The sequence below is a fragment of the Salmo salar genome, chromosome ssa06, assembly GCF_905237065.1.
Source record: "Salmo salar chromosome ssa06, Ssal_v3.1, whole genome shotgun sequence".
NCBI lineage: Eukaryota > Metazoa > Chordata > Actinopteri > Salmoniformes > Salmonidae > Salmo > Salmo salar.
Genome location: NC_059447.1, coordinates 81,028,607 through 81,056,490, shown reverse-complemented (window position 1 = coordinate 81,056,490; position 27,884 = coordinate 81,028,607). Strand labels below are relative to the sequence as shown.

The 27,884-nt window shown below is 42.7% G+C and overlaps 1 protein-coding gene across 1 annotated transcript in view; it reads left to right on the top strand.

The window, feature by feature from the left end:
* Nucleotides 1–27,884, top strand: part of LOC106608176 (leucine-rich repeat and fibronectin type-III domain-containing protein 2-like) — a 181,362-nt gene that overhangs the window by 60,981 nt on the left and 92,497 nt on the right. Inside the window, exon 2 of the mRNA XM_014205961.2 lies at nucleotides 22,165–22,280. The gene's annotated coding sequence lies outside the window, so the exon portion shown is untranslated. The remainder of the gene's footprint in view (nucleotides 1–22,164; nucleotides 22,281–27,884) is intronic.

Genomic DNA, 27,884 nt, shown 5'->3' with positions numbered 1-27,884 from the left:
TATATTTCTGGGAAATGGAGGCATAGATACATTTTTCAAACATTTTCCATCTTAAAAATGAGGCATAATTAAAGACTTTGATTTCTGGATAAATAGATAGAAAATGGGTCTTAGAAAACATCTACCAGAAAAAGTCTTAAAAGGGATCAGAAATACATCAAAACACAATAATGTTGATGTAAAGACCCCTGCCAACTAATATCAACACACATTTGGTTTTGTGGTACAGTGAGTGGAGCACAGTAGAGTACAGTACAATACAGTACTCAGTACATTCAAGAAAAGTTGAGTATAGTACAGTATATTGTACTACAGTATACTGCACTGTAGTGTACTGAACTCTACTCTGCTGTGCTGTATTGTACTGAACTCTACTGTGCTCTGCTGTACTGAGAATGACATTCATATGCATAATTATTAATTTCTGTATAGTACAGATCAGGGACCCATGATGTAATTCCATTACCGTAATTCCCTTACCGGGTGTAAATCCACTTCACTTACTGTAGTTCAATAACCAAAATATATATTTTTTTCAAACACAAAGTGTCATGTCATAGCTGACACCCCATTCTTTCTGTAGACATCTTTGAATCGTAATTCGGAGCAAATATTTAAGAGTTTTTGGAAAATGTGGTCGCATGAAAACCTGAGGGACATTTTACTGTCATTCCGTTACCAAAGTTTGCATCTGCACAGTTCTTCCACTAAATTAGTGGAACTTGTTATAAGTAGTCGTTGTGCATAGAGTTGTATGGTTTTTTAAACTTTGAAATCAATGTTTTTTTTTTTCTTACATACATTTGTAAGTAAAAAAAACGGAGTCAAAGCATAATTCCTTTACTGTGGAATTGCCCGTATACATACAGTATCGTCTCCCAAAATGGGAACGTGTCCCAGCCTCCAGTCTCACTGTGCTCATGTCCTGGGCAGAACAAACAATGTATATCTGGATCAATCTACACTCATAAAATACATTTTTTCTGTTATCTTAATATTTGTGCATAAAAGATGCTGCACTGTAAATTATACTGAGATAGATCAAAGCATTCAAGTGACAATGTGGCTGTAAATCATCTAAAGACAAGACATCTCAATAAAAGTGACTAGAGGACGATTACAGAGTGTGACTAAATGTGGATCCAGGGCATGCAGGGAAGGATATCCTATGTATAAACACTGAGTGTACAAAGCATTAAGGACAGCTTCCTAATATTGAGTTGTACTGTGTTATGTATTGTATTATGTAGGTGGGTGGCCTTGCACAAGCCTTGGCTTGTGTGAGTCGGAACGTTTCATAGGGCAGGAGCCATCTCCTGTTTCTGAAGCATGAGGCAGAGGCAGGAGATTATGTAGTGTTATGTAGTATTATGTAGTGATATGTAGTATTATGTATATTATGTAGTGCTATGTAGTATTATGTCGTGCAATGTATATTATATAGTATTATATATATACTGCTCAAAAAAATAAAGGCAACACTTAAACAACACATCCTAGATCTGAATGAAAGAAATAATCTTATTAAATACTTTTCTCTTTCCATAGTTGAATGTGCTGACAACAAAATCACACAAAAATAATCAATGGAAATCCAATTGATCAACCCATGGAGGTCTGGATTTGGAGTCACACTCAAAATTAAAGTGGAAAACCACACTACAGGCTGATCCAACTTTGATGTAATGTCCTTAAAACAAGTCCAAATGAGGCTCAGTAGTGTGTGTGGCCTCCACGTGCCTGTATGACCTCCCTACAACGCCTGGGCATGCTCCTGATGAGGTGGCGGATGGTCTCCTGAGGGATCTCCTCCCAGACCTGGACTAAAGCATCCGCCAACTCCTGGACAGTCTGTGGTGCAACGTGGCGTTGGTGGATGGAGCGAGACATGATGTCCCAGATGTGCTCAATTGGATTCAGGTCTGGGGAACGGGCGGGCCAGTCCATAGCATCAATGCCTTCCTCTTGCAGGAACTGCTGACACATTCCAGCCACATGAGGTCTAGCATTGTCTTGCATTAGGAGGAACCCAGGGCCAACCGCACCAGCATATGGTCTCACAAGGGGTCTGAGGATCTCATCTCGGTACCTAATGGCAGTCAGGCTACCTCTGGCGAGCACATGGAGGGCTGTGCGGCCCCCCAAAGAAATGCCAACCCACACCATGACTGACCCACCGCCAAATCGGTCATGCTGGAGGATGTTGCAGGCAGCAGAACGTTCTCCACGGCGTCTCCAGACTCTGTCACGTCTGTCACATGTGCTCAGTGTGAACCTGCTTCATCTGTGAAGAGCACAGGGCGCCAGTGGCGAATTTGCCAATCTTGGTGTTCTCTTGCAAATGCCAAACGTCCTGCACGGTGTTGGGCTGTAAGCACAACCCCCACCTGTGGACGTCGGGCCCTCATACCACCCTCATGGTGTCTGTTTCTGACCGTTTGAGCAGACACATGCACATTTGTGGCCTGCTGGATGTCATTTTGCAGGGCTCTGGCAGTGCTCCTCCTGCTCCTCCTTGCACAAAGGTGGAGGTAGCGGTCCTGCTGCTGGGTTGTTGCCCTCCTACGGCCTCCTCCACGTCTCCTGATGTACTGGCCTGTCTCCTGGTAGCGCCTCCATGCTCTGGACACTATGCTGACAGACATAGCAAACCTTCTTGCCACAGCTCGCATTGATGTGCCATCCTGGATGAGCTGCACTACCTGAGCCACTTGTGTGGGTTGTAGACTCCGTCTCAGCTACCACTAGAGTGAAAGCACCGCCAGCATTCAAAAGTGACCAAAACATCAGCCAGGAAGCATAGGAACTGAGAAGTTGTCTGTGGTCTCCACCTGCAGAACCACTCCTTTATTGGGGGTGTCTTGCTTATTGCCTATAATTTCTACCTGTTGTCTATTCCATTTGCACAACAGCATGTGAAATGTATTGTCAATCAGTGTTGCTTCCTAAGTGGACAGTTTGATTTCACAGAAGTGTGATTGACTTGGAGTTACATTGTGTTGTTTAAGTGTTCCCTTTATTTTTTTGAGCAGTGTATATTATGTAGTTTTATGTAGTGTTATGTATATTATATACAATTATGTATTTTATTTGTTGTTTTGTTTCCTGTTTGGACCTCAGGAAGAGTTGCCGCTGCCTTGGCTAATTGGGGATCCCATAAATGTAATAACATTTAATTGGCAGATTGACAGACCAACCAGATATTTTGATGTTGAGTAGATTAATATTTCAAGCTCACGTTTGTTTGTGTTTATCTTTGAGTCGAGAGCGTAACCAGATGGAGGATGATACATGTATATCACATGGAAGGAAGAGCAGTTGCCAATAATTTACGGTCTAGAGAAGGAGAACAAGACATAGCTTGTTTACTGCCGTCAAGGAGGAAGAGAGGTCAGTGCTCTTTGTTTCACCATAAATGACTCTACCTCACTCATGTTTGAACATGAAATTAGATTGGCAATAACATGTTCACTCCTGGATTTGTCAAGGTGAATCCTGTCTAACAGTGTAGCCTGCCTATATTTGCTTCGGAGGTGAACCGTAGTGCAGAGGTGAACCAGGCAAATTTCGAAGCAGAGATTCCAATTCAAACTGATCGGAACCCCTTACCCCGATCCACCTCCCAAATCCCTAAGGATGGCATCAGGTGAAAAGTTTCACTTTGTTCTGTGTCACTCATTAGAGATTAGACAGACAGCTGTCCTATGGCTAACACAGTCCCATTAGCCCAGGCTAGGAGAGAAAAAGGGCCCGACAAACACACAACCCCATCTTTGTTTAAATCATTAGACTGAGGGTGTGAGCTTGATTACTTTCCACTCACAGTGAGACGTGTCCCCCATACGCAATCATGGCTCAGTCCATAGCATTGCAGTGTGTGTGTTTGTGTGTGGTAACACCCCCACAGAGAACACTAGCTAGCTTTTTTTTCTCCCAAGGTTGATGATTCCCTCATGTTTCATCTGTCGTCTCCCAGGACATGCAGATTTATTTGGCTAACGCGGCTAAAACGATGTAATTGCCATCTGCATTGAATAACCAATCGTCGATTGCAGATGCTTCCATGGCCGTCTGTGTGCGCGGCTGCATGCACGCGGTAGCGCCCGGGTAATGTGTTTGTCAGATAGCTCTCTGGGGGGACTTTGCTCCCATACGGGCCGCAGCTGTTTTATGGCTGTGAACAGTATCCCAGCCTCACCAAGACAGAGATGGGGATGTTTACAAAGCCAAAGATATCTTGCCTTGAAGTCAGAGTCTTGAGTCCAGGGCCTTGAGTACTGCTGGAGCTACACTAGATACCCCTCTAATATGTATCCTTCCAATGGCTGGTTGGACCTCCCTAGTGGTCTGTAGGTGCTGTTGACCAATGCCTTCTCTGCTTATAACCTTGACTCAGTTCCCATTCTCAAGTAATTTGGCAAAAGAAAGCATAAAGGAAAGCACAGAGGCAAATTAAACAAATTTGACCACTCTCACCAGACAGTCCACTGGAGCCTGGGGAAATTAAGTTCCACTGATAGTTTGTATTGTACATTATCAAACAGTGGTTATCAGACTTTATATTCATTAGGACTCTGTTTGTGTCTGCTGTGTGGTTGTGGCTGTTGCTACTGGTCACAAAGCACTTCTCTCTTCTTCACCATTAAGAACATCACTAGATTTGAGATTGATTTGTCCGGCTCAATGTTTTAGCAATCTCAATATCCCCGCTCCTCTGACCTGTCCAACTTGTGGTAGATTAAAGGAAAAAGAAACAAACAAAGTGCAAGCATCTTTTGAGTAATGAATGTGCTCTGCTGACACACACCATGAGCCATATACTCAGACTCACATTACTGACTGTCTTTTCTACACAGATTGGTCTTTCTTTCTCTCCTATCCGAATGGATTTGTTCTCAATCCGTGGCAGTTTGGTGCACTGTGTGCAGTGTGTACAATTCCCTTGGGTATATGTGTGCTTAGAGCAAGTCCCACATGCCCTCCTCTCTCTATCATCCCTTAAGCTGCAGTACAGAGCCTTGTCATTGGTCTGTGTCACTCATGACCCTGCTGATTCACCCTGCCATTGGCTGGTCGCCCGCCACTTGCCACCAGTCACTCACCCACGGACAACATGACAATGGCGGGCTAGCCAAGTATCTGCTGTGTGTGTGCCTAGGTGTGGATATCACTGCGCTGCTGAAAGTGTCCAGCCATCTGCCAGTGCATATGGAGATAGCTCCGAAGCCCTCTGAGCTCAGGAATTAGAGATGGCAGAGTTGTCACTGAGGATGCTGTACATAGCCTCTGTGGTGCTGGTGTCAGGCAATGTAACACATGCTAATTTTATTGCATGCAATTTACATTTTCTAGTCTTGTAATGGAATGTTTAGGTGACTTCATCATCCCATTTAGCATAGCAGATATGTGTAACTCATAGTTTGTTAAGATGTGTGCTGCATGAGAGAGATGGAACTCTTCTCTGGGTGGCTACACTGTAATAAGCCATTAACGAGAGATAACTTGCTAAAACGTCTCACCTCTTCTGTGACACGATGTGTAGTGGAGCCATTAACAGAAAGTTCCTAATTGCCCCTCCAGACTATTCTCAGCCTAAAGAGAATCATACACACTGTGTAAAAAGCAGATAAGAATGTGTTAAGCGTGTAGGTCTAGGGGAGCATTCTACAGTGGTTCCTCATTTAAAAGTTACATCATACCGCAGCACAGCTTGCAGGATGCTGCGCTATGGTACAGCATGTTAGAGTGCATGACGTCAGAGTATTTTACTGTCAGTCATTGGTGCCGTTAATGCTTGTTGAAACCACCAGAGGCCATCTTTGAGGGCGTCTTTGTGAAGCTTGTTGGTGCTTGCTTTCTTTTCCAAGTAATCCTACAGTCAATGCAGGCCAGACAATTTGATACCCTATCTGAAAGAGCATAACAAGTTAATTCATTTAGTTAACGTGAAGCAACCAATGCCTCAGCTACTATGACATTTGTGGCCCTCTACAGGTTAAGTTGCTTTGCATTCTTTAACGTTTCTTTAGCATGAAGGTCTCTCTCGAGGACAGACTACGTAAACATAAATGGTACTGTAGATCTGTCCTAATGCAGCATTAGTTCTGGTGCTTTGGACAAATCATAATATCGCAGGTATTAGCATCTTTCGAGTTTCGGAAGAGGAGAGGACATTTGGCCTATAGACTTGCCTGTAACTTGCAAAGAGAGAGGATGAAGCTCTTCCTTCCAGTTCCGATCTCTTCTCTTAGCACGTATGGACCCAGAACTTTAGTCGAGCATCTGACCAATTATGCCAGACTTTAATTAAAACTCCACCCAAAACCTATCTTTCGGTATTTGTTTCATTAGTCCATTATTGATATAGTCTCAATGTTTTTTCATGTCAACAATCAGGATTTCAACTTTCAAAATACAGAAATACAGTCGGTATGATGCGTTTGCTGACGTGCAAAAACATTTTGAGCTACAGAGGATCATGGCATATAAACTCAGAAATCCAGTCATGTTCTCATAGCACTAAGTCAGAAAATGTATCCTTGTTGTTACTGCAAAAAGAGGTGTCATGCTCATAGGGTGCACAAGGGCATGTGCCCCCTCAGATTTGTCTTGTTTAATATATACAATACCAGTCAAAAGTTTGGACACACCTACTCATTCCAGGGTTTTTCTTAATTTTTTACTATTTTCTACATTGTCGAATAATAGTGAAGACATCAAAACTATGAAATAATACATATGGAGTCATGTAGTAACCAAAAAAGTGTTAAACATATCGAAATATGTTATATTTTAGATTCTTCAAAGTAGCCACCCTGTGCATTCGTAAAGTATTCAGAACCCTTGACTTTTTCCACATTTTGTTACGTTAAAGCCTTATTCTGAAATGGATTAAATAAAAATATGTCCTCAGCAATCTACACACAATTGCCCAAAATGACGAAGCCAAAACTGTTTTTTAGATATTTTTTAAAATGTAAAGAAAAAAGAAAAGAAATACCTTATTTAAATAAGTATTCAGACCCTTTGCTATGAGACTCAAAATTGAGCTCAGGTGCATCCTGTTTCCATTGATCATCCTTGAGATGTTTCTACAACTTCATTGGAGTCCACCTGTGGTAAATTCAATTGATTGGACATGATTTGGAAAGGCACACACCTGTCTATATAAGGTCCCACAGTTGACAGTGCATGTCAGAGCAAAAAAGCAAGCCATGAGGTTGAAGGAATTGTTCGTAGTGCTCCGAGACAGGATTGGGTCGAGGCACAGATCTGGGGAAGGGTACCAAAACATTTCTGCAGCATTGAAGGTCCCCAAGAACACAGTGGCCTCCATCATTCTTAAATGAAAGAAGTTTGGAACCACCAAGACTCTTCCTAGAGCTGGCTGCCCGGCCAAATTGAGCAATCGGGAGGAGAAGGGCCTTGGTCAGGGAGGTGACCAAGATCCCAAGAGCTCTAGAGTCCCTCTGTGGAGATGGGAGAACCTTCCAGAAGGACAACGATCTCTAAAGCACTCCACTAATCAGAGTTTTATGGTAGTGGCCAGACAGAAGCTCAGGACCTCAGACTGGTGCAAAGGTTGACATTCCAACAGGACAACGACCCTAAGTACACAGCCCAGACAATGCAGGAGTGGCTTCGGGACAAGTCTTTGTATGTCCTTGAGTGGCCCAGCCAGAACCCGATTGAACATCTCTGTCACGACTTCAGCCGAAGTTGGTGCCTCTCCTTGTTCGACGTCACCGGCTTTCTAGCCTCCACCGATCTACATTTATTTTTCCATTTGTTTTGTCTGCATTGTACACACCTGGTTCCCATTTCGTTTTAATTATTTCCCTATTTAACCCTCTGGAGCCATTATGATTTTGTGCGTGTTTATTGTTGTCAGTTGTCTCGTTTATGTGATTCTGGATTTTCGTTCTCCTTGTTGGAGGATTATTTTTGAGTAAAGTTACTATTATTACTCATCTCTGTGTCCTGCGTCTGACTCCGCCTTACCCACATCACGTAGACTCTGACAATCTCTGGAGAGACCTAAAAATAGCTGTACAGCAACGCTCCCCATCCAACCTGACAGAGCTTGAGAGGATCTGCAGAGAAGAATGTGAGAAACGCCCCAAATACAGGTGTGCCTAGCTTTTAGCGTCTTACCCAAGAAGACTCGAGGCTGTAATCGCTGCTGAAGGTGCTTCAACAAAGTACTGAGTAAAGGGTCTGAAAACGTATGTAAATGTGATATTTCTGTAATTCTTTTAAAATAAATGTGCAAACATTTCTAAAAACCTGTTTTTGCTTTGCCATTATGGGTTATTGTGTGTAGATTGATGAGGGGGGAAAAATTATTTAATAATTTTTTTGAATAAGGCTGTAACATAACAAAATGTGGAAAAAGTCAAGTGGTCTGAATTCTTTCAGTAGGCACTGTGTGTATATATATTATTTTTATGTTTCATTTTTTGTTGTTGTTGTTTCTCTGTAATACTACTAGCCACCTAACAATTTTATGAAGTTGGCTTTAGCTAGCCCAGATAGGTTCCAAATCTCCTAAACTCATGACGAGCTACCAACCCATTTCAGGCTATCAATCAAGTTAGAGTAGCTAGATAACATACCTGCTGGCAAGGTTGGTAGACTTTAGAAAAACTTGTGTACTGAATAAGACTCACATATTTTACCCAGATTTTAGAAGAAATGCAGAGAAGCATATTTTGTTTCTTTAAATAAAATTAACCACCAGTCAGAAGGATAAAGACAGCTCAAGAGGTATGCTTAGATATGCAGAAAACATATACGTTTTTCACATAGAATTAAGCATAATGACTATGGCTCTAGATTGTAGGAAAAAGCAGTTTCACGTGTTTGAAAGATGTAAATTTTGGCAGCTTCAACACAGGGGGCCTAGTCGTCGTCTCCCCCCCCCCCCACCAACACCACCACCACCACCACCACTAGACATCCTCACGTACTTTGTGCCCCCTCAGATTTTTGGTTTGCATGACGCCCCTGACTGTACTGCATCTTTCTCTATGACTTATAATAGAGGGTTCTAAGAGGGATTTAGGTAAGGGATGTCATCAAGGCCAACTGTATGCAGATGTTTGTTTTACTCAGTGTTTAATGCTGCAGTGAAACAGCAAGGGAGAGGTTTCTGGCGTCTGTAGTATTGTACAGTAGCGGTGAGGCACACAATCGTCCAAACAGTGACCTCACCTTCTGTGACACCCGCCCATATTCTCACGGGGAGGATTACCATGATGGCTTTCCAAGGCAGCACATTGTCATTGTATTTTGTTCATTCATTTATCTATGAAACATACTCAATCGCTACTAAATCCTATAAGCTGCTTTGCCTGAAGCCGATCATGCTTACCACCGCTTGCCAACAAGAGATTTATTCATTTTTTTACGGCGTACCTATATCGTACCATATGGAACTGTTGCGTGCTTCACTGCATGCAGGATGTAACAAATGTTGAGTGGTCCTCGTAACATTGTCAAACAGCAGTTGTCAGTAGTTTGATGAAGCAGTCGAGCACATGTGCAAACGTTTGTGCTGCACTGATTTGCATTTGCAGTATCCTCCCACTCCTCTCCAAACTACATATTTCATCAGGGAAAATTAGACTCATTGGAACAAATGAGTGGTGTTACTCTATTTATGTAACGGATAGGAAAGCATTGTAAAACACAGTAGAACAACTTTGTCTCTTCTGTTTTGCTTACTCAGCTGACCATAAGGCTGTTTACAGCCTCGTAAAAGTTAATATACAAGTTAATATTGGAAATCCAATGGCCCCTAAATTAGTTGGCAACCTCTCTGTTTGAGAGCAGGAGTGATGTGGAGAAGTACAGCAGGCTGTAAATTCATATTGGGTGTTTTGGCATTTTGGGATGTGCAATGGCAGTATCAGCTGTGACTGTGTAGAAACGCCTAGCGTTAAGTACAGTAGATTTGAGAAATGAATCCGTCTTCAAAAGGTGACTGTAGGGAAATGTATTTGTTCTCAGTCCTCCACTCCTTGCCTAGATGGTCTGGTGATATAATTGTCTCACCTCTTCGGGACATAGTACCCCAAGATGACTTCCTTGTGAATATGATTGGGTTGGATCTTGCTACACAATGCCACATTGGCCTTGATGGTATGCTACAGATGTAGGATGTTAATTTGATCAGCCTGTTGCAGGAGAACTTTCCTGTGATGCAGGAAATGTAAAACTTGTAGTGTATTTGAGGTTTAAAAAGGCTTCTGAATTTTGTAATTTCCATTTTGAAATATCAGACATGATTTTCAACAACTACAAAAATGGTGGATTAATTATGATCCACATAATTATGTGGATTAATTATAATCCACATAATAATTAAAATGTCTTGTTGCTGCAGGATTGATTTCCTGCTGTAGCAAACTGGCTCAAATTAAGATCCTACATCTATATGTAGTTGTGAGGCCCATCAATGGCATTTTCCTCATCAAAAGCACGTACCATCTCTCCAACACATTTCTACAGGAAATCATTTTGTGTTGTTGTGGTTGTTGTTTTTACTTTGTGATTTCCTAGACGGATGTTTTATTCATTTATTCTGGCATGTTTATTACGGTAATGAAAGGAGAGAAGGGGATTGAACTCATCATGTTTTATGGATCAAAGACAAACAATGAGGTCTAAGCTTCTTTGGCGCTCTGTGTTTTCCCCCCAATTAGTCAAGACTCTGACAGCCTCATTGCTAGCTGCCTGGCTGCCCTTCTCTACCCCTCTCTCCACCAAACCCCAGGCCCCCGCAACGGCTGATATGAATCAATAGGAAACGTGACGGGGGCTCTTGGGGGCCCCATGGGACTGTAGCTGACTTGCGTGGTAGAGCCGGTCCTGTATGTATGTAGGCATATGAAGCTATGTCGCAGTCGGAGGCAGTCTATATAAAGCACTTGGCCTCAGTAATTTTTGGTTGTTAATTCCTGTTTATTTTTTCCTTTATTCTTCTTTCTGGCTGTTCTCTCTCATGGTTCATTCACAAACATGCGGGTGTTTCAGCCTCCTGCTCTATCTGCACAGAGGTTGAGTTCCACCAGCGATGCAGTGCTATATTTAGAACGGGACTAGGCACTGTTACCTAATTGGCGAGTGAGAGGGATGGTGTATTAACATCATTTCTTCATTTACATTCCTGTTTTTGAATGAATACGATAAGCGAGTGTTAGTGACCAGCTCTTAGGGATGGCATATTTTGATAGGAGTTGATATGGCTGTAATAGACAGACAAAATAGCTGTCCTTTGTTTGGCTCTCTTTTGGGAATGAACATTGACATTGAATGGGCTGGCAAAGATCAGTCTCTGTTCCTTTAGCAGTCTGCAGTGTTAACCCGTTTACTTCATGTAACCTAACACTATAACATCCAAACGCGGCTGATTTACATTGATAGTTTCAGTACCCAGTAGCACCATACCTCTTTATCAAGGGGTCAGTTAAGAGAAGGCCACATTCTAGTTCAAATGTAATGTTATTGCATTTGCAGTGCCTCTCTAAAGCAGGAAACATGTCTATATAGTAGATTTTAATTGCAAAATAAAATTGCAAAATACTATATATATATATATAAAAGTGCCTTAGCTTCTATGTTTGCTTGTCTTTAGCTATTTCTATTGTGAACCACAGTAAATGGAAAAGCTGTGCAGTAAGAATCAATCAGGGAAAGTGGTTTAATTTGCTTTGATATTAAACTAAATGTCCACACTAAACATCCATCATTTACAATCTTGCACTATTCAAGGACCGGCCATAGCGCTTTTATGCAACCAAGCCTATGCTGCCAGATTTAATCTTATTTGCATGCCATGTTTTCATTTGCCGATGACCCTCTCATGGGTGATGAGGGATTTAGACCCAGAAGATGAGATATAACAGATTTCATGCCTCAAAATCACATCAAAAAACATGTATTTGGATGACATAAGATATTCAGTGCCAATAATATTGTAGTGATATAAAGTGTGGATATTTGTTATTGTTCTCATCTTTATGTTCATACCCATTAGTTGGTGTTTTTTCTGGCTCAGCACTGTATTTTAATGGATTTTATAGGCCTGTATGCAGACGTTGGCGGTGACTCCAGTCCTATTATTCTGGTACGTAGTCATAGTCAGTATGTATTACAGAGCATATTAAAATGCTCCATTGGGTTCCTTGCCTATTAAGAGTGGTCTTGTTAGGAATCACAATCGAACTGCACCGTCAGCTCAAAGCACCAAGCTGGGAGTCTCTCTCTCTCTCTCTATATATATATATACATTTTCTCACTATTTCTCTCTCCCACCGCTCCTCTCTGCAAAGTGATGAAACCAAGCTGGGGGCTAATTTATATTTCTTAAATGATAAAGTTAAGAAATAAGACAGGACAACACGTTTGTTATACATGATAAGGCAGCTGTGGGCTATCAACGTACAATGTGTACATAGGGGGATACATCAATGGAACTTCATTCCTTTTTCACACACTTTCCTCTCTGCACACATTCTGACACCAATACACCCTGCTCCCATCCAGAAGGCGAGGTCAGTACAGGTACATCAAAGCTGGGACCGAGAGACTGAAAAACAGCTTCTATCTCAAGGCCATCAGACTGTTAAACAGCCATCACTAACACAGAGGCTGCTGCCTACATACAGACTTGTAATCACTGGCCATAAATGGTACACTAGTCACTTTAATAATGCCACTTTAATAATGTTTACATATCTTGCATTGCTCATCTCATATGTATATACTGTATTCTATACTATCTATTGCATCTTAGCCTATGTCGCTTTGACATTGGTCATCCATATATTTATATTTATATATTCTTATTCCATTCCTTATTTGGATTTGTGTGTATTAGGTATTTGTTGTGGAATTGTTAGATATTACTTGTTAGATATTGCTGCACTGTCGGAACTAGAAGCACAAGCATTTCGCTACACTCGCAATAACATATGTTAACCATGTGTATGTAACTAATAACATTTTATTTGGTTTGATATATTATATAACCTTTATTAGCAGGTGTCACAGCAGTACCCACAACACCATGTTGCTGGTCACACACAGTACAGTGCATTACAGTTTCCCCATGTGATTAACAGCTAAGCTATTACGTGTAAAACACTAGTTGAGTGGCGGTGATATATCTGCTTCTGGCTCTGGCGGCTGACTGGCTGGTGCAGCCGTTCCGTGGGTGCCTCTTCACCTTGCAGTATGGCCGTGTCACTTTGATTAGGAGCACAGTCGGTCACCCTTCTCCGATAACTTGGGCTCCTCAGTCACAGTAATCGCATCCATTTGTGGAGTGACATGAAAGCGATTGGTGTGTTGGACCGACCTGGGGATGAGCACTGAGCATAACCCTGCAGCAATACAGGTAGAAGGAAAAGCAAAGGGACTAAAAGAGCTGGGAGACCTTAAAGAGAGACAGACGCAAACAGACACACAGATAATGGGACAGGGAAAGATAGAGAGAAACAGAGAGAGAACGAGGGAGAGCACAGATAAATATTTAGAACCTTCAGAAACCTTATGTCTGCAGGGTACAATGGGTTAAAAGATAGAAAGAGTAATCCAGGAAACACATAGACTAGATATGGGTAGGACGTGAAAAATGAAAGCAATGTAATTCAAACTGAGCCACCGCTACCCCCAGGCACATTTGTTATTGTTTTTGTTTGGAGGAAAGCCATCCAGCATCGTGGTAAAACAAATCGTAGGAGGTGCTCTGCAGTTCTTTCGCACGTGCAGTTATGTCAGAGGGAAAAAACTGTGTTCATTGTTTGAAGTAAGGTCTTTGTTGTTTACTGAACAAAATTATAAACGCAATATGGAAAGTGTTGGTCCCATGTTTCATGAGCTGAAATAAAAGATCCCATAAATATTCCATATGCACAAAAAGCTTATTTCTCAAAGATGTTGTGCAACGATTTCTTTACATCCCTGTTAGTGAGCATTTCTCCTTTGCCAAGATAATCCATCCACCTGACAGGTGTGGCATATCAAGAAGCTGATTAAACAGCATGATCATTACACAGGTGCACCTTGTGCTGGGGATAACAAAAGGCCACTCTAAAATGTGCAGTTTTTTCACGCAACACAATGCCACAGATGTCTCAAGTTTTGAGGGAGCATGCAATTGGCATGCTGACTGCATGAATGTCCACCAGAGCTGTTGCCAGATAATTTATTGTTAATTTCTCTACCATAATCCGCCTCCAATGTCGTTTTAGATAATTTTGCAGTACGTCTAACTGGCCTGCCAACCGCAGACCATGTGTAACCACACCAGGATCTCCATCCGGCTTCTTCACCTGCTCACTTGTACACAATTCCTGGAAGCTGTAAATGTCCCAGTTCTTCCATGGCCTGCATACTCACCAGACATGTCAAATCAAATCAAAGTTTATTTGTCACGTGCGCCGAATACAACAGGTTACTTACAGGCAGGCTTACTTACAGGCTCTAACGAACAGTGCAAAAAAGGTATTAGGTGAACAATAGGTAAGTAAAGAAATAAAAACAACAGTAAAAAAGACTGTGAAAAATAACAGTAACGAGGCTATAACAGTAGCGAGGCTATAAATGTAGCGAGGCTACATACAGACACCGGTGGGTCAGGCTGATTGAGGTAGTATGTACATATAGATATGGTTAAAGTGACTATGCATATATGATAAACAGAGAGTAGCAGTAGCGTAAAAGAGGGGTTGGTGGGTGGTGGGTGACGGGACACAATGCAGATAGCCCGGTTAGCCAATGTGTGGGGGCACTGGTTGGTCGGGCCAATTGAGGTAGTATGTACATGAATGTATAGTTAAAGTGACTATGCATATATGATAAACAGAGAGTAGCAGCAGCGTAAAAGAGGGCTTTGGGGGGGGGGGGCACACAATGCAAATAGTCCGGGTAGCCATTTGATTACCTGTTCACTAGTCTTATGGCTTGGGGGTAAAAACTGTTAAGAAGCCTTTTTGTCCTAGACTTGGCACTCCAGTACCACTTGCCATGCGGTAGTAGAGAGAACAGTCTATGACTGGGGTAGCTGGGGTCTTTGACAATTTTCAGGGCCTTCCTCTGACAACGCCTGGTGTAGACATCCTGGATGGCAGGCAGCTTAGCCCCAGTGATGTACTGGGCGGTACGCACTACCCTCTGTAGTGCCTTGCGGTTGGAGGACGAGCAATTGCCGTACCAGGCAGTGATGCAACCAGTCAGGATGCTCTCGATGTTGCAGCTGTAGAACCTTTTGAGGATCTCTGGACCCATGCCAAATATTTTTAGTTTCCTGAGGGGGAATAGGCTTTGTCGTGCCCTCTTCATGAGACCCACCTATTGAGCATGTTTGGGATGCTCTGGATTGACGTGTACGACAGTGTGTTCCAGTTCCTGTCAATATCCAGCAACTTCACACAGCCATTGAAGAGGAGTGGAACAACATTCCACAGGCCACAATCAACAGATTTAGCAAGTATATGTGAAGGAGATGTGTCGCGCTGCATGAGGCAAATGGTGCTCACACCAGATACTGGCTGCTTTTCTGATCCACACCCCTACCTTTTTTTTCAGGTATCTGTGATTCCCTGCCATGTGAAATCAATAGATTAGGGCCTAAAGAATGATGTCCTTATATGAACTGTAACTCAGTAAAATCGTTGACATTTTTGCATGTTTGGTTTATGTTTTTGTTCAGTGTAATGTCGCAAACGGACTTGGCAGTTTCACCGCTATGGATTGCAGCTTTACATCCCATTTGCAGGATGTTATGTTACATGGCTGTTGTGAAAGTGTATTATGAGTACATGTGAGCTTCTCAGTTTCACCTTAATTCATGTATGATTATGTAATTGGATATGAGAATGGAAATAATGGAACCATACATTTCACCATTCTGTACTATGTCATATAACTGTGCATCATGAGATCCTTTAAGGTCCATCAGACTAGTTCACCATCCAAAACAGTTGTGCAACTGGAGCTGAATTTCCATAATTGATCATTGATTTGCGGTAGGCAGAGGGAAGTATTTTTGTATTTTGTATTTATTATGGATCCCCATTAGCTGCTGCCAAAGCAGCAGCTACTCTTCCTGGGGTCCTGCAAAATTAAGGCAGTTTATACAATTTTAAAAACATTACAATACATTCAGAGATTTCACAAGACACTGTGTGCTCTCAGGCCCCTACTCCACCACTACCACATATCTACAGTACTAAATCCATGTGTATGTATAGTGCGTATGTTATCGTGTGTGTGTGTGTGTGTGTGTGTGTGTGTGTGTGTGTGTGTGTGTGTGTCTGTGCCAACTAATATAAAGTAAGTGGTTTGGTACTACAGAGAGGGTGATAGGATTCTGGGAAAGGTCCTTTCCTTGGCAGACCTGGCTTTTCGCTTCTGAATAAATCCTCTCCCTGAGTTCAGGTTTAGTTTGCAGTCATTGTTGTTGTTTTCGCAGCTGTGCTGTGAGTCACGGCCTGTCTGGGTTCTCTGACGGATGACACTGCCTTGTGCTAACGCTAACGCTCGCTAACAGGGTGTTTTGTGAGATGTGATCCAATCACAGCACTTGGAGCTCCTTCTATACGGGACGGGACAGGAGAAGTAGTGTTGTGTCCTTGAGCAAAGGCACGTTCTCATCCCAAACAAGTCAGATAGGTTTTCATGTATAGATTAGGATCATGAGTTTGTCAGTCCTGGTCTACTCAGGTTAGCTTACCTACTTGTTATAGCTCACTGTTTACATTCCAATCAGAATGACACCTGGAGACTTGTACACTCCCTTCAGAATGACACCTGGAGGCTTGTACACTCCTATCAGAATGACACCTGGAGGCTTGTACACTCCAATCAGAATGACACCTGGAGGCTTGTACACTCCTATCAAAATGACACCTGGAGGCTTGTACACTCCTATCAGAATGACACCTGGAGGCTTGTACACTCCAATCAGAATGACACCTGGAGGCTTGTACACTCCATTCAGAATGACGCCTGGAGGCTTGTACACACCAATCAGAATGACACCAGGAGCCTTGTACACTCCTATCAGAATGACACCTGGAGGCTTGTACACTCCTATCAGAATGACACCTGGAGGCTTGTACACTCCCTTCAGAATGACACCTGGAGGCTTGTACACGCCCTTCAGAATGACACCTGGAGGCTTGTACACTCCAATCAGAATGACACCTGGAGGCTTGCAAAAATCTTATTGACTAAAATGATACAGTACTGCTGGCTGGTGGAGTAGGCTAGCTAGCAGTGGCTGCGTTGTTGACTTTGAACGTGTAGCTGGCTAGGTAACCTTCAGAATGACACCTGGAGGCTTGTACACTCCAATCAGAATGACACCTGGAGGCTTGTACATTCCTATCAGAATGACACCTGGAGGCTTGTACACTCCTATCAGAATGACACCTGGAGGCTTGTACACTCCTATCAGAATGACACCTGGAGGCTTGTACACTCCAATCAGAATGACACCTGGAGGCTTGTACACTCCAATCAGAATGACACCTGGAGGCTTGTACACTCCTTTCAGAATGACACCTGGAGGCTTGTACACTCCCTTCAGAATGACACCTGGAGGCTTGTACACTCCAATCAGAATGACACCTGGAGGCTTGTACACTCCATTCAGAATGACACCTGGAGGCTTGTACACTCCTATCAGAATGACACCTGGAGGCTTGTACACTCCAATCAGAATGACACCTGGAGGCTTGTACACTCCTATCAGAATGACGCCTGGAGGCTTGTACACACCAATCAGAATGACACCTGGAGGCTTGTACACTCCAATCAGAATGACACCTGGAGGCTTGTACACTCCTATCAGAATGACACCTGGAGGCATGTACACTCCTATCAGAATGACACCTGGAGGCATGTACATTCCCTTCAGAATGACACCTGGAGGCTTGTACACTCCATTCAGAATGACACCTGGAGGCTTGTACACTCCTATCAGAATGACGCCTGGAGGCTTGTACACTCCAATCAGAATGACACCTGGAGGCTTGTACACTCCTATCAGAATGACACCTGGAGGCTTGTACACTCCATTAAGAATGTCACCTGGAGGCTTGTACACTCCTATCAGAATGACGCCTGGAGGCTTGTACACTCCAATCAGAATGACACCTGGAGGCTTGTACACTCCAATCAGAATGACACCTGGAGGCTTGTACATTCCTATCAGAATGACACCTGGAGGCTTGTACACTCCTATCGGAATGACACCTGGAGGCTTGTACACTCCTATCAGAATGACACCTGGAGGCTTGTACACTCCAATCAGAATGACACCTGGAGGCTTGTACACTCCAATCAGAATGACACCTGGAGGCTTGTACACTCCCTTCAGAATGACACCTGGAGGCTTGTACACTCCCTTCAGAATGACACCTGGAGGCTTGTACACTCCTATCAGAATGACACCTGGAGGCTTGTACACTCCTATCAGAATGACACCTGGAGGCTTGTACACTCCATTCAGAATGACACCTGGAGGCTTGTACACTCCATTCAGAATGACACCTGGAGGCTTGTACACTCCTATCAGAATGACACCTGGAGGCTTGTACACTCCAATCAGAATGACACCTGGAGGCTTGTACACTCCAATCAGAATGACACCTGGAGGCTTGTACACACCAATCAGAATGACACCTGGAGGCTTGTACACTCCAATCAGAATGACACCTGGAGGCTTGTACACTCCTATCAGAATGACACCTGGAGGCATGTACACTCCTATCAGAATGACACCTGGAGGCTTGTACACTCCCTTCAGAATGACACCTGGAGGCTTGTACACTCCATTCAGAATGACACCTGGAGGCTTGTACACTCCAATCAGAATGACACCTGGAGGCTTGTACACTCCTATCAAAATGACACCTGGAGGCTTGTACACTCCTATCAGAATGACACCTGGAGGCTTGTACACTCCAATCAGAATGACACCTGGAGGCTTGTACACTCCATTCAGAATGACGCCTGGAGGCTTGTACACACCAATCAGAATGACACCAGGAGCCTTGTACACTCCTATCAGAATGACACCTGGAGGCTTGTACACTCCTATCAGAATGACACCTGGAGGCTTGTACACTCCTAACAGAATGACACCTGGAGGCTTGTACACTCCCTTCAGAATGACACCTGGAGGCTTGTACACTCCCATCAGAATGACACCTGGAGGCTTGTACACTCCTATCAGAATGACACCTGGAGGCTTGTACACTCCAATCAGAATGACACCTGGAGGCTTGTACACTCCATTCAGAATGACACCTAGAGGCTTGTACACTCCAATCAGAATGACACCTGGAGGCTTGTACACTCCCTTCAGAATGACACCTGGAGGCTTGTACACTCCATTCAGAATGACACCTGGAGGCTTGTACACTCCTATCAGAATGACACCTGGAGGCTTGTACACTCCTATCAGAATGACACCTGGAGGCTTGTACACTCCAATCAGAATGACACCTGGAGGCTTGTACACTCCAATCAGAATGACACCTGGAGGCTTGTACACTCCAATCAGAATGACACCTGGAGGCTTGTACACTCCTATCAGAATGACACCTGGAGGCTTGTACACTCCAATCAGAATGACACCTGGAGGCTTGTACACTCCAATCAGAATGACACCTGGAGGCTTGTACACTCCTATCAGAATGACAGCTGGAGGCTTGTACACTCCTATCAGAATGACAGCTGGAGGCTTGTACACTCCTATCAGAATGACACCTGGAGGCTTGTACACTCCATTCAGAATGACACCTGGAGGCTTGTACACTCCTATCAGAATGACGCCTGGAGGCTTTTACACTCCAATCAGAATGACACCTGGAGGCTTGTACACTCCAATAAGAATGACACCTGGAGGCTTGTACACTCCAATCAGAATGACACCTGGAGGCTTGTACACTCCTTTCAGAATGACACCTGGAGGCTTTTACACTCCTATCAGAATGACACCTGGAGGCTTGTACACTCCAGTCAGAATGACACCTGGAGGCTGGTACACTCCTATCAGAATGACACCTGGAGGCTTGTACACTCTTATCAGAATGACACCTGGAGGCTTGTACACTCCCTTCAGAACGACACCTGGAGGCTTGTACACTCCTATCAAAATGACACCTGGAGGCTTGTACACTCCTATCAGAATGACACCGGGAGAATTGTACACTCCAATCAGAATGACACCTGGAGGCTTGTACACTCCTATCAAAATGACACCTGGAGGCTTGTACACTCCTATCAGAATGACACCTGGAGGCTTGTACACTCCAATCAGAATGACACCTGGAGGCTTGTACACTCCATTCAGAATGACGCCTGGAGGCTTGTACACACCAATCAGAATGACACCAGGAGCCTTGTACACTCCTATCAGAATGACTCCTGGAGGCTTGTACACTCCTATCAGAATGACACCTGGAGGCTTGTACACTCCTAACAGAATGACACCTGGAGGCTTGTACACTCCCTTCAGAATGACACCTGGAGGCTTGTACACTCCCATCAGAATGACACCTGGAGGCTTGTACACTCCTATCAGAATGACACCTGGAGGCTTGTACACTCCAATCAGAATGACACCTAGAGGCTTGTACACTCCCTTCAGAATGACACCTGGAGGCTTGTACACTCCCTTCAGAATGACACCTGGAGGCTTGTACACTCCTATCAGAATGACACCTGGAGGTTTGTACACTCCTATCAGAATGACACCTGGAGGCTTGTACACTCCAATCAGAATGACACCTGGAGGCTTGTACACTCCAATCAGAATGACACCTGGAGGCTTGTACACTCCTATCAGAATGACACCTGGAGGCTTGTACACTCCTATCAGAATGACACCTGGAGGCTTGTACACTCCAATCAGAATGACACCTGGAGGCTTGTACACTCCAATCAGAATGACACCTGGAGGCTTGTACACTCCTATCAGAATGACAGCTGGAGGCTTGTACACTCCTATCAGAATGACAGCTGGAGGCTTGTACACTCCTATCAGAATGACACCTGGAGGCTTGTACACTCCATTCAGAATGACACCTGGAGGCTTGTACACTCCTATCAGAATGACGCCTGGAGGCTTTTACACACCAATCAGAATGACACCTGGAGGCTTGTACACTCCAATAAGAATGACACCTGGAGGCTCGTACACTCCAATCAGAATGACACCTGGAGGCTTGTACACTCCTTTCAGAATGACACCTGGAGGCTTTTACACTCCTATCAGAATGACACCTGGAGGCTTGTACACTCCAGTCAGAATGACACCTGGAGGCTTGTACACTCCTATCAGAATGACACCTGGAGGCTTGTACACTCTTATCAGAATGACACCTGGAGGCTTGTACACTCCCTTCAGAACGACACCTGGAGGCTTGTACACTCCTATCAAAATGACACCTGGAGGCTTGTACAGTCCTATCAGAATGACACCGGGAGAATTGTACACTCCAATCAGAATGACACCTGGAGGCTTGTACATTCTTATCAGAATGACACCTGGAGGCTTGTACACTCCTATCAGAATGACACCTGGAGGCTTGTACACTCCAGTCAGAATGACACCTGGAGGCTTGTACACTCCTATCAGAATGACACCTGGATGCTTGTACACTCTTATCAGAATGACACCTGGAGGCTTGTACACTCCCTTCAGAATGACACCTGGAGGCTTGTACACTCCCATCAAAATGACACCTGGAGGCTTGTACACTCCTATCAGAATGACACCTGGAGGCTTGTACACTCCAATCAGAATGACACCTGGAGGCTTGTACATTCTTATCAGAATGACTCCTGGAGGTTTGTACACTCCTATCAGAATGACACCTGGAGGCTTGTACACTCCATTCAGAATGACACCTGGAGGCTTGTACACTCTTATCAGAATGACACCTGGAGGCTTCCTCTAGGGCAAAACAGTCAACCCTGAGGTCCTCTCACTGAGAAAGCAACTCACAGAACTCTACTTTTACAATCAGTGGAATGTCATGAAGTCTTCATTGCTCATAGCGAAATCAAAGTCTCATCTGGTGGGAATGTGCTGAGATGGAGTTGATGTTTAAAATGTGTTTTCCTTCTCTATATTCCCTACAGGAGGGTGTTGTGATGGCCACAATGAGCTCAGGACCAAGGCCTTTGCTAAATTGTAAAGATAATGGAAGCCTGACCTAAGGGGACTCCTCCACTTCATTATCCCCGACCGGATCTCTGTGAGTCTTACATCCTATGTCCCATCTCTCACTGGGACACACAGACACACATCCTCTATCACCACATATACACACATCCTGCATCCCATCTCTCACACACATAGCGCCTAAAGAATGTATTCCTGCCCCTTGACTTATTCCACATTTTGTTGCGTTACAGACAGAACTCAACGTTGATTAAAACAACATTTTCTCACTCATCTACACTCAATACCGCATAATGACAAAGTGAAAAACTTTTTTTAGAAAAGTTTACACATTTATCAAAAATGAGTTACAGAAATATCAAATTTACGTAAGCATTCACATCCCTGAGTCAGTATATGTTAGAATCACTTTTGGCAGTGATTACAGCCGTGAGTCTTTCTGGGTAAGACTCTAAAAGGATTGCACACCTGAACTGTACAATATTTGAACATACTTCTTAAAAAAATTATTCAAGCTCTGTCAAGTTGGTCGTTGATCATTGCTAGACAGCCATTTTCAGGTCTTGACATATATTTTCAGGACGATTTAAGTCAAAACTGTAACTAGGCTACTCAAAACATTCAATGTCGTCTTGGTAAGCAACTCCAATGTATATTTGGCCTTTTGATTTAGATTGAATTAATCTCCCAGTGTCTGGTGGAAAGCAGACTGAACCAGGTTTTCCTCTAGGATTTTGCCTGTGCTTAGCTCCATTGCGTATCTTTGTTATCCTGAAAAAGACCCTAATCCTTAACAATTACAAGCATACCCATAACATGATGCAGCCACCACTACACTTGAAAATATGGAGAGTGGTACTCAGTAATGTGTTGTATTGGATTTGCCCCGAACATAACATTTTGTATTCAGGACAAAAAGTTAATTGCTTTTCCACATTTTGTGAAGTATCACTTTAGTGACTTGGTTCAAACAGGATGCATATTTTGGAATATCTGTATTCTGTACAGGCTTCCTTCTTTTCACTTTGTCGATTAGGTTAGTATTGTGGAGTAATTACAATGTTGTTAATGCATTCTCAGTTTTCTCCCATCACAGTCATTAAATTCTGTAACTGTTTTCAAAATCACCATTGGCCTCATGGTGAAATCCCTGAGTGGTTTCCTTCCTCTCCGGCAACTGAGTTAGGTAGAACGCATTTGTAGTGACTGGGTGTATTGATACACCATCCAAAGTGTAATTAATGACTTCACCATGCTCAAAGAATTATTCAATGTCTGTTTTTTTTTACCCATCTACCAATAGGGTACCTTCTTTGTGAGGAGTGGGAAAACCTCCCTGGTCTTTGTGGTTAAATCTGTGTTTGAAATGTACTGCTCAACTGAGGGACCTTACAGATAATTGTACTATATGTGTGGGGTACAGAGGTAAGGTAGTCATTAAAAAAGTATGTTAAACACTATTATTGCACACAGAGTGAGTCCATGCAACTTATTATGTGACTTGTTAAGCAAATATTTACTCCTGAACTTATTTAGGCTTGCCATAACAAAGGGGTTGAATACTTATTGACTCATGACATTTCAGCTTTTCATTTTTAATTCATTTGAAAACATTAAAACATAATTCCACTTCAACATTATGGGGTATTGTGTGTAGGCCAGTGACACATCTCAATTTAATCCATTTTAAATTCAGGCTGTAACACAACAAAATGTGGAAAAAGTAAAGCGGTGTCAATACTTTCTGAAGGCACTGTGTGCACGCATTCACACACGCACTCATGCGAACACATACACCTCTATCCAATCTTCTATCCCTTTAGAATAGCTTCCATCTCATTAGGCTGTCTGACCACTGGGATCACAGGCAGCAGATATAAATAGTGTCAGAGGAGAGGCAGAATCCAGACCTCTGTGTGTACGCCAAGAGGAATCTCCTTTTTAATGCAGCCTCGTAATGCTGCTCGCGCTTGGAGATGGCTTTCCAGGAAGCTATGTATAATCCAGTTGGCGGACAGCAAATCACCAGGGATTGCCTTTTATTGAAGGTTAATATTTCAGTGTTGAGCATCAGGCCCACTTTGCTCTCTAAAAGTCTACATGTGTAGGAGTATATATATTGTATTATGTTATATTATTATTAGTATTGTATATACTATAAGGAGTAGTCTGTCCTCTTAGGAATCTTAGGACAGTCATAAACTGGCTCATAAACTGGCCCCAAAATGTCAGCAATAGAATACACTCTACTCTGTGTCTTGTGGAAAAAGGGATTGGTTGTTGCTTTTTTGTCTAGGAAATAGTGACTCTGGAGATTTGTCAAACTACTTTTGACATCAAAGCTGAGAAGAATGCTAAACATTGGATAAACCTCTTTGTCAGTGCTAGCTGTAACTTCAAGGATATGCACTTCGAACTGAAATGTCTTCTTGTCCTCAACAGCGTTCTGATGGAGGCCGAGGAATACAATACTAATGTTGAATTTACGATCCGGAGCTGCTTCTTTGGGGAACTGCAGCAACAGACATTCAAGCCACAACAAAAAGAGCTTGAAACCTCGTCAATAGAGGTCCAATATTTATTCACTTTAATTATTGGTCTCGTAAACACCATTTGTTACTTTATCTGTGCTTATTAGGTTAAACAGCAGTCATTGATTCAGGGAACTGGTGGGGTTTGTTCCAAACCAATTGGTGGCTTTTGAAACCCACACACTCCTGATCAGCGTTTTTTATTAAAGGCTGGGCATTGAATATGATATATTCCCTACAGGTGTGCTGTCTTAATTTGGCCACTCTATTGTCGCGGAGAAGTGTCCTGTGCAGCAAGAAATACAAACCCCTACAAAAATGTCTAGGCTAAGCCCTGTCTAAGCCGGGGTACAGGGAGTTCTACTAAGTTATATGGAAATGTATAAGAAGGTCATACCAAGGATCATTTAGCTATTTGATTTTGAATTTTAACACCCCTTGAAGTATAAAAAAATATATATTGACTAATGATTTGATTAAATATTTTATTTGGCTATTAGCAAATACAAACGCATTGAATAACAGATTCCCTACATGGAACAACAGATGGTCCCAAAAATTTAAAGGAAGTTTGTTCTGAAGTTACAGTTTTTTTACATGTATACTACCGTTCAGAAGTTTGGGGTCACTTACAAATGCCATTGTTTTTGAAAGAAAATGACATTTTTTTTGTCCATTAAAACCTCACTAGGTTAGGGGGCAGCATTTGGAATTTTGGATGAAAAGTGCGCCCAAAGTAAACTGCCTGCTACTCAGGTCCAGAAGCTAGGATATGCATAGAATTGGTATATTTGGATAGAAAACACTCTAAAGTTTCCAAAACTGTTAGAATAATGTCTGTGAGTATAACAGAACTGATATGGCAGGCGAAAACCTGAAGAAAATCCATCCAGGAAGTGCTATTATTTTGAAATGTCTGTTTTTCCATTGAAAGCCTATCCACCATACAAAGACTTATGATGCAGTTCACTTTAGGCATTGTTTCAGGCTTTTACTCTGAAAAAAGAGGGAGAAACACCATCCTCAATGAGAGGACAGTGGAAATTTCCAGACATGAGTCCTACGTGTGACCGGGACTGTGCCTTTCTTGTTTTTCCTTTTCTATTGATGAAGCAATTGTCCGGTTGAAATAGGATAGATTATTTATGACAAAAACAACCTGAGGATTGATTATAAAATTCGTTTGACATGTTTCTATTAACTTTTATGGTACGTTTTTGATTTTTCGTCTGTCTGTTGTGACCGCGCTTTGTTCTAATGGATTACTGAACAAAACGGACCAACAAAATGGAGGTTTTTGAATATAAAGAGGGACTTTATCAAACAAAAATAACATTTATTGTATAACATGGAGTCTTGGGAGTGCAATCATATGAAGATCATCAAAGATAAATGATACATTTTATCGCTATTTCTGACTTTTGTTACTCCTCTTCTTGGCTGCTAACTGTTTGTAATGATTTGTCTGCTGGGCAGACAAAATAACATCAAATTGATCATACAGTGTAGACATTGTTAATGTTGTAAATGGCTATTGTAACTGGAAACGTCTGATTTTTTTATGGAATATCTACAGTTGAAGTCAGAAGTTTACATACACCTTACCCAAATACATTTAAACTCAGTTTTTCACAATTCCTGACATTTAATCCTAGTAAACATTCCCTATCGTAGGTCAGTTAGGATCACCACTTTATTTTAAGAATGTGAAATGTCAGAATAATAGTAGAGAGAATGATTTATTTCAGCTTTTATTTCTTTCATCACATTCCCAGTGGGTCATAAGTTTACATACACTCAATTAGTATTTGGTAGCATTGTCTTTAAATTGTTTAACCCCTGTGCGGCCTCCGTCCCGTATGACTCCTTTATGTTCCAAGAGCTTGTTCTTGTTAGCGCGTCTGAAGGCTGAAGTAAAAATGCTTCGTCGGCCACGGAACAGCCATTTCGAGAAAATGCTTTTTTTCCCCATTTAGGTTCGTTCAAACATGTCAAACATTGTATAACATAAATCTTCAGGGCGTTTTTCAACAAGGGAGCCAATAAGATTCGAGGGGGGCGATTGCATTGTGTTTCAAAACGTTTCGAAAGGGGAGGGTAACCAGGGGCGCCGGCGTCATAATGGTGATGGCCCTCTCCGTGTGACCACGTTCCACAGCGTCTCATTCATTCAATTTTAACAGTAGAAGGCTCAAACCAATTTGTGAAGACTGGGGACATCTAGTGGAAGCAACAGGAAGTGCTCAATGAACCATAGCTCACGGTGTGATTAATAGGCAAAGGGATGAAGTTGAGTTCGCAATTCAGAATTCCACTTCCTGTTTCCATCTGTCTCGTGGTTTTGACTGCCATATGAGTTCTGTTATACTCACAGACACCATTCAAACAGTTTTAGAAACTTTAGGGTGTTTTCTATCCACAAGTATTAATTATAAGCATATCCTAGCTTCTGAGTTTGAGTAGGAGGCCGTTTAAAATGGGCACAAATGTTTTTCAAAAATCGCTTTAGCGCCCCCTATCCTAGGGGAACGCCAAGAGGTTAACTTGGGTCAAAAGTTTTGGGTGGCCTTCCACAAGCTTCCACAATAATTTGGGTGAATTTTGGCCCATTCCTCCTGACAGAGCTGGTGTAACTGAGTCAGGTTTGTAGGCCTCCTTGCTCGTACACACTTTTTCACTTATGCCCACAAATTTTCAGGTGGATTGAGATGTGTGCTTTGTGATGGCCACTGCAATACCTTGACTTTGTTGTCCTTAAGCCATTTTGACACAACTTTGGAAATATGCTTGGGGTCATTGTCGATTTGGAAGACCCATTTGCGACAAAGCTTTAACTTCCTGACTGATGTCTTGAGATGTTGCTTCAATATATCCACTTAATTTTCCTTCCTCGTGATGCGATTTTGTGAAGTGCACCAGTCCCTCCTGCAGCAAAGCACCCCCACAACATGATGCTGCCACCCCCGTGCTTCACGGTTGGGATGGTGTTCTTCGGCTTGCAAGCCTCCCCCTTTTTCCTCCAAACATAATGATGGTCATTACAGCCAAACAGTTCTATTTTTGTTTCATCAGACCAGAGGACATTTCTCCAAAAAGTACAAACTTTGTCCCCATGTGCTGTTGCAAACCGTGGTCTGGCATTTTTA